This window comes from Brassica oleracea, chromosome C8 (assembly GCF_000695525.1).
Source record: "Brassica oleracea var. oleracea cultivar TO1000 chromosome C8, BOL, whole genome shotgun sequence".
Taxonomy (NCBI): Eukaryota; Viridiplantae; Streptophyta; class Magnoliopsida; order Brassicales; family Brassicaceae; genus Brassica; species Brassica oleracea.
This window is the reverse complement of record NC_027755.1, coordinates 14107501-14116317: the sequence shown is the minus strand read 5'-3', so window position 1 is coordinate 14116317 and position 8817 is coordinate 14107501. Positions and strand designations below refer to the sequence as shown.

The 8817-nt window shown below is 46.9% G+C and overlaps 1 pseudogene; it reads left to right on the top strand.

The window, feature by feature from the left end:
* LOC106311082 overlaps positions 1-6498 on the top strand; it is a 12207-nt pseudogene extending 5709 nt beyond the window's left edge.
* Positions 6499-8817: the final 2319 nt, after the last annotated feature.

Below are 8817 nucleotides of genomic sequence, written 5' to 3'. Positions count from 1 at the left end.
TGGAAAAACATCATCTACCGCCACGGTCTACCGTACGAAATCGTTACTGATAACGGATCACAGTTCATGTCGGGCAACTTCTAGGAGTTTTGCAGCAAATGGAACATTCATTTGAGCCCCTCTACCCCTCGTTACCCACAGGGAAACGGCCAAGCGGAATCCTCCAACAAGCTCATCATCGACGGCATTAAGAAACGTTTAGACCTGAAAAAGGGTCATTGGGCCGACGAACTCGACGGAGTTCTATGGAGCCACCGCACAACACCACGAGGGTCGGCCAAATCGACACCTTTTCCTCTTGCATATGGTGTCGAGGCTATGGCTCCCGCAGAAGTTAACGTTTCAAGCCTCCGACGCTCGAAAATAAGTGGTGAAACCAGGAGTCTACCGACTTCAAACGTCAAGCGGAGAAGAAGTGCCCATAGCATGGAACTCAATGCATCTAAGACGCTTCTACCCCTAAAAAAAAAACCGAGTAGATGCACCTCTGCGGTCACTTCTACTCGACCAAGTAAATGCACTTCCAACGGCCACTTTCACTCGGGAAAAATGAACTACGAATGGCTTGATCCTCAACCGAGGTACGTAGGCAGCCTTAACCGGTCCAGCTGTAACAAAACCAAAGTCAAAATCATGTTCTTTGTCTCGACTTCTAACGAGTAGACACTTGTTATCAAAACCAACGGCTCCCGTATCTCCAGCAGGAGATACGCGGACACTCACGTTCCATTTCCTAGCTATGTCCTGATCAGACACTTAGCCTGAGGACCCAACAGTCGCTAGTCACCTATGCCCAAGGAGCATTGACCGACTAAACGGAGTGAATCTTTAACCTTTCCTCTACTGAACGCGTAACGGATTAGCTACCTGATTACTCGATTTTCATTGAGGAAACAGACGAAAGAACCTTCCACTCTTAGATTCAGTCCCTTGTTTTCGAAATAAAACGATGCGCCTAGACGTCATCTCGATCGAAACACGACAAGAGCTGAATAAAGCCCCCTAGCGGTTCGTTTCTTTATCTATTTGCAAAAGCCAAAGGTCAGGAATCTATTGTTTCTAAGCGAGTATATCGCGAGACTCTAAAGATACTGACATTTACATTAACAAAGTTTGCAAGTACAGATGAGAAACACAACCCACAAATTTAAAGTTCGCTTAAAACAGCGACTTGCCAAAAAAAATAAAAGCATGTCTAATCGTACAACAATAGGGTCTATCAAGACCATAAAAAAGAGAAGAAAAGAACACAAGTGAAGCATCAAGGCGCAGAATCTTGATCGTCAGGACCTTTGGTAGCACCCGAGTAGAAACAGGGACAAGAGAGTCCACAGCAGGAGGTGGAGGAACATTTGTATCCCCAGCTTCCCAGGTCGTCTTCTCCTCAACAGGCCGCGGCAGCGACATATCCTCGATTCTATCGTTTTCCTTCTCTTCATCCTCTCGTCCCTCGGAGGAAGAATCTGAGACAAGTACAGGATCCTCGATGCCCGTGTTCACGGTCTCTTCCTCTCGAACCAGAGTATCGCCCATCTCGAGGTCGTCCTTTCCAGGAAACCCCTCCAGATTCTCATTCTCTGGACGCTCATCAAGACCACTTCCCACCGGGGACTTGACGTGTTCAGCAGGGATAGACGTGACGTCAACCAGTGGCTCCTCTGATGGCTCCTAAAAAACTTCGAGTGAGGTAACGAGTCGAGAAGACGTCTCTGGCCCGATCAAATTTATGTTCGACCCATAAGGATCGAATGACGTTCTGAACCTGTCCGCGACGAAACGAGAAGGAAGGACCAGCGGAGAAAGAGTGAGGTCGCTATCAGACAGTGGCCCTACTCGGAGTTTCGTAACCTCCGCCTCGTACAGTTTCTCCTGCTCAGCGAAGACATCGATCATTTCTTGGGGAATCTCCGTCCCATTTGCCTTTATAACCTCGAGGCACTTCTTCGTTCCCGAAGCTTGACCATACAGGTTCTTCGCCTTCTCAAAAGCCTCCAGACGAATAAAATGGTCGCGCACGCGATCAAAACGGCGACTTGCCTTCTCAACCATAGCAGCTTCGACTCTTTCCCTCTCACGAGTAACCTTTAAACTCCAGGAGTCCCTCAAGCGTTGCCTCTCTCTGATCAGTTTGTCTACCGCGGCGTCTCTCTCTTCGACTAGCTCGGTCTTCTCCTTCTCCAGGTTCGCGGCCGCTTGCTCCAAATGATTGTTCTCTCGGACGAGCTCTTTCCTCGCTGTTCTGGCAGATTTGAGCTTGCCCTCCAGCTCTTCGAACTTCACTCGAAGAATCTCTTTCTCCTCCGCAGCCTTCTCGTTAGCCTTCTTATGCTCTGCCCTTACTCTCTCGATGGCCTTCAACCTCGCCTGGGCAAGCGCCTAGGCAAGCTTCTCTGAAGATCCCAACTGGATCATCGTCTGTTTCAGAGTACTGTCGTACTTCTCAACGAGGAAGTTCATACTCCCGTCACTCTGCAGAACGACAAACACAGACCACGTGAGATGAATGAACCCGACAAATCAAAGAAGGAGATAAAGAGTGAAAGGTAGCGCAGTTACCCGAGCTCTTGAGGAAGCAGCGTCTATGTACTCGTTCTTGAAGTAAAGGTCGTCCAATTGTGGCATATCCTTCGTCCCACCATGAATTTGGCGCATCAACTCCGCGCACCTAAGAGGATTAAGGATTAAGGGAGTCGTCTCGTTGTAGGAAAACTCGACGCGATCGGGGAACTCGATCTTCCCCCTCCTTACGGTAGAACTCGATCAGGAACAGATCTCTCACTCGCAACAGGATCACTGCCCCGCGCTGAGACCTTTCTTTCCTCAGGAGGGGATTCGAGAGAAACGCCACCTCCCGCGACAACTTCGACCAGGCCCGCCTCCGCATCAGAAGGACGCGGCTCCGCCTCGATAGATCTCTTCTTCTTCTTCTTTCTAGGACGATCTTCAGGCGCCGCTTCGGAACGGTTTGACTCGAAGGGACCCTCTGCAGCGCCTTCTCGCCCTACTGCCGGCGCCTCTCCGTGATCAGCAGAGGAAGTAGCCCCTTCGTAAGGTCTCTTCCGGTACTCCGTCCATCTTTCTAGCTTCGTCTAGAAGTTTTTGCTGTTTCCGAGTAAAAAGGGATAGACGCGACTTACGGGGCCCGAGTACAACAGGAAGCCTCGACTCCCAATCAACTGTAAAAAATAAAAAGAGACTAAATTGTCAACAGAAACATAGCCCCGATGCAGATAAGTTGTTGATAAAACTTCTCGGAGAAAGACCGATGAACTCACCTCTAGCAATCCGAGCTTCTTGACGTCTTATCCACTCTCGACTAAGATCAGGCCAACGGAGATGGCTGTGAGCCGCGATCGCTTGGTCACTCTCGAGGAATTTCTCCGGGTATGAGATTGTATTCGGGTGGCGAACTGCAACAATAAGAAACACGCTGTTAGAATACTCGAATAATGCATAATGACAACAAACACTATCTACCAAGCGTTTTGTTCCATAAAACGTGGTAGTTGTTCCATAGAACGTGGTAGTCGTACCCAGGTGGCTCCGAGAAGGCAAAAATATGAGTGCTGCCAGTCCTTCGTCTTGTTCGGCTGCCCAGCCAAGACGTTGTAGCTCGAGCGCATCTTCACTGAAAATATTCCATGTGGCTCCGCCTTCGTGAAAGTTAACTCTTCAACTACTCTCACACTCATCGAAACGTCTATCTCCGCTGCCATCACCATCAGCATAACCGCAATGCGCAACGACCCGTTAGGCAACTGACAGATTGCGATGTCCTGACGAAATGCGTAAGAAGTGATCAGTTTGACAGATTGCGATGTCCCGACGAAATGCGTAAGACGTGATCAGTCGGGGAATCGGAAACCAGAGCTTCGTATGGTCTCAAAAATAGGATTCGTAGGCACACTGATAGCCAATCGGAGGCGACCATGGACGTTGTCCCTTGGAAGGAATGATGTATGTAACGCCGGCACCTCCACTTCGCCTCAACAAATCCCTCACCGTCTTGTGAGAGGAGCAAGAATCGAAGACATTCCCCCATGACTGAGCCCGCGGGTCACGAAGCAATTCAGGCGGGAGTGGACAGAGTTCCTCGAAGATCCCGCCAGGATGATAGATCGTGGGACGGCAGTCTATCTGGTGGAAAGGAACCTCCCGACTAGCTCGTCTCAAAGGTTTTGAGGCTTGGCTAGACGCTTCAGAGCCGCTACCGCTCACGTCACTGCTCCCGACTTCAACGCGATCCACGCATTCATCACGGATCATCCTATGAGCATCAGCGACCAGAAGGCGTTGAGATAGGGTCATGTTATCTGAATCTCGAAGAGCGTCACGATGAATCAAGTCAAAATCATCCAGTGGACTGTCGGTCGCCCGTGCATCTCTGATCGGACTCGGAGAATCTGCGACGCCTTTCCCTTTTTCTTCTCGCGATAATCGACTTCTCGGAGGCATGATCCTATATTTAGGGGACGACTACAACCGCAAAACGATACCGATGAGCCTATGCAAGGAGAAACCTATCTAGAGAGAGAAAGTAAAAGTAGAGAGAAGGGAGAGAAAATGGATACCTGAATCTGCAAAATGGAATGACGAAAGCGAGGGAGAGAGACCTATTTATAGCAAAGATGAAGGCACGCTTTTCGAGCGCAATTATTAGGTCTATGAAGGCCTAAATGGCCCTCAAAGGCCGCCTGAATGCCCAAGAACTTACTCGCGATGGTTCGGCTTCTCGCTGAAACCGGTTTTCGACCGGGTCGTCAGACCGGCATCGATTCTTGATCTCTGTTCAAACCGGTCTCCGGTTAACCAACAAAACCGGTCCCTGCCTTTTCACCCAAAACGATGTATCGCCCGATTAAACTGCATCTCATCGTAAAGATTGAGAAGCGAAAGCGCGCATCAACGACTCAACATTACTCGAAGCGACTAGAGACGCTCACAGGACGTCATGCGACTAAAAACACATACCGACGACTAAATGGGAAGGGTTATCCTTTGTATTAGAGCCTGTTATCCGAATAAACCTGACCCACAAATTCACTTTGACCGCCATGTCGCTCACAAGTGAACTGGGGGGGGGGGGACTTATTGTAGGAGATGGATTACACCCCTCCACAAGGCCCATCGAATAACAGGCCCTAATCCAGCAAGTCGGATTGATTTGGTCGGCTCGGCGGCGAAACCTATCGGCTTGACCTTAGAGTACTTTTAGCCGGTCGAATAAGTCGACCAAAAGTGCCCGGCTTGGAGGGAGCCTTGTCCAGGCCCGTATACTCGGCCTCTCGCATCAAGGCTCAAAGAGGTACGAAATTAGGGCATCAGGGGCAGGAGTCCTATAAGAAGGGAAGGAGAAGCAACAAGAGGAAGACTTTTGGACCATTGAACAGACTGAGCGGCTAGATCTAGGGTTTTAGGCTATTTCTTTGATCTTGTTACTCTTTGATCTTGTTGCTCTGTCACTTTCCTGTCACTCTTGTAACCCTCCAGTTTAAATCTAATAAAACGTCTTTAGTCATCCCATCTCTGAATTCTTTAGTCTACTAAATCCCGTTCAAACACTTCTCCATCTTGTACCACCACTTCAACGGCGACGCAGATGCAATCTCAGAGATAGCTACTAACGACCCTTCAGGTGCTGTTAATTTACCCTCTCTGCCACAGCTCCGTCTCCGTGATCTTCCCACATATAATTTTCTTGTACAAGCGTATTAAGATCAGATAGAGTCACTGAAGAAAGAGGAAAACCCTATGATCCTCTTCTACAGTTCCAGTGAGCTTGAACAAGAAGCTCTTAGCTCGGTTCTTGACAATTTCAAGATTGTCCCCATCGGTCCATTGATAACCTCGAGAACCGACTCTGGGGTTGACGATGAATACATCCAGTGGTTGAATACAAAATCGGATTCGTCTGTGCTATATATTTCCTTTGGCACGCTTGATGTGTTGAGCAAGAAACAGCTTGTGGAGCTCTCCAAGGCGATAATAGAGAGTCGGAGACCGTTTCTGTGGGTGATTGCTGAAAAGTCGGTCAAATGTAAACAAGGTGAGAAAGAGAAAGAAGAAGAGGGCATAAAGAGTTTCAGGGAAGAGCTTGATGAGATAGGAATGGTGGTTTCTTGGTGCAGTCAGTTTAGCATCTTGAAGCATCGATCGATAGGTTGTTTCGTGACTCATTGTGGGTGGAACTCGTCGCTGGAGAGCTTGGTCGCCGGAGTTCCGGTGGTTGCGTTTCCGCAGTGGGATGATCAGATGACGAACGCCAAGCTTCTAACAGAATGTTTGAAGACAGGTGTGAGAGTGATGGAAAAGAAGGAAGGTGAAGAAGTTGTTGTGGAGAGTGGGGAGATACGGCGGTGCATTGAGGAAGTGATGGAGAAGAAGGCGGAGGAGTTTAGGAGAAACGCGGCGAGGTGGAGAGATATAGCGGCGGAGACGGTGGGAGAAGGAGGATCTTTGTTTAATCATCTCAAAGCTTTTGTCGATGAGCACATGTGAGACTTGATCTTGAAGAATTCAGTTGTGCTGTGTGATTTCCTTTTAATGATTATAATGTTTCAATAAATATCATAATGTGATCAGTATGTTTAGCTCATGGAAATTGATGTCCAAGACATTTTAGAAGCTATTAGAAATTGTGTTTGTTGCATGTTTGATTGTGACTAGCGAATGAAATTGATTTTTGTTGCATGATTAGCATATATTTAATATCATGGAAATATATTAGTCTACATTAGTGATCGATCATAGGTATACCCAATGGCTTATCTTTAAATATCCTTTTAATGATTATATTTCCATTAGCTCTCTCTCCGTAGGGATAACCGCTAACTTCTCTGTTATGACATGAAGAAATAAATAATTGTCAGCTATGTTGTGCACATCAACTGGACCAATCAATCATACAAGATCTTTAAGCTGCGATATGCCATGGTTGATTGGTTTAGTCTCTGGGCAGTTTTGACAGTCTCTTCTCTGTTTTTTCCTCAAACAAAGATTTAAGGCTCAAAATGAGAAATCTCAGCTCATCTTCGATGATCCGTCCACCTTTTCTCCTAGCTAACAGATTGTTCGCTTGGAGCTTATGTTTGTAGAGAAGTGCGGGGTTGCGGATATCCACGCTTTTGATCAGAACGGTCGAGAGACGAAAATGGGCATATCAGAGCTTGAAGATCGCCAATGATTGAAGCTGCAATGCCAATCCCTGGTGCCTGTAGCGGGCAATTGTAGGCCTCAATGAAGCAAGGAAGAAAGGAGGCCGCAGTGACGACCATGATCGACAGAGCAACGTAGGGGCACACAGCGGCGTGTGGATATTGTGAGCACTAGCATCCGTGACGGACCAATAATCTTCTTTGACCGAGGTTGGCTTTGGATTTTGCCCAGTTTCACTTAAGTTGACTCTGGGTTGTTGGGTCAATCCAATACGACTTTTATCTACCTATAAATACATTTTTAGTATTCATTTGTAGATGACCTTGTTCAATGCGAACCCCGACCTACGATTTGCGACCAGTAGCATATCTTGACCTAAATATTTCTTGCCAGAAAACCTTGCCTCTTGTAGTAAAATTTTGATCTTTCTTTTATGTAATTTATTCCTTCATGCTTGGTTTTATTGGTAATCTTACTTCGTAACATGATTATGCTTAAACTTGTTTTCATGATGAGTATTAAGTAGTCACTTCTTAAGCATATAGGTTAGGTATATTAGGTGATTAAGGGATCATTTGTGATGTTTAGGGCTACATTTATGATATCTTGCATATTTGCATTGTTTTAAGCTTCCATTTTGTACATAATGATCATATAGATTAATAGTTTAGCATCTTTAGGATCCATTTTGCATTCATATGTCTTAATCAGATATTAGAGTGACCTATGGAGTGATTGGAGGTGTTTAGAGGCATGAGAGTTAAAGAAAAGATGAAAATGAAGTTAGTTCGAGTTCAAGCCAGTTCAACTCGGGGAGAACCAGTGCGGGTTAGTTTACCCGCGTCGAGATGTCGAGAAGAAGAAATGAAGAACTCCACGCAGGTTGAGCAACTCGGGAAGCAGTACCCGCTCGCGCCGAAAGCCACATCAACGCCAGTCTCACGCGGGTTGCAACACCCCGAGTCCTTTTACCCGCGTCACGGAAAGACCAAATCGGAGGAGCCACGCGGGAAGAGGCACGCGGGGACGACTACCCGCTCGCATGAGCTAGAAGGATTGTCGATGTCTTCACGCGGTGACTACGACGCGGGTGATCTCCATCTTCCCTTACCCGCGTTGCCGAAGAGCTTTGTTCGAGGAGTCACGCGGGTGAAGTAGCGCGGGGACCCTTACCTGCTCGCATGATGAAGGAATGGCGTCGAAGGTCCAATGCGGGGAAGGCCACGCGGGTTGGTGCCGATCGTCTTGACCCGAGTCGAGACTTTACCTTAGTCGAATTTTAATGTTTTCAAGGGTTTTTAGACTTTTTAATGGAAACCATTAGGTTTACCAAAGACATATAAATACTTTTGTAATCCCAAGAGGGGATCTTATCTTGTTTTTCTATCTAATCACAAAGAACTTTTAGGTGAAAGATCTTATCTTGATCATTTTCTCTTGTGATTGTTTGATTATTGGGATCACTAATCATGATTAGCACCAAATCATCATTGATTCTTGGGCTCATCATGAAGAGTAGTGAGTAGTCATCTTTGGATTCATGGGTTAGGGAGACTAAGGGTGATTAAGCTAGATCTAAGGTGTTTTAGTATAGATCCATCTTGTTCCTTGCTAGTAGAGTGTTTTTAATGCAACTCTAGAGTTGGCCTCTCTAAAGTTGAG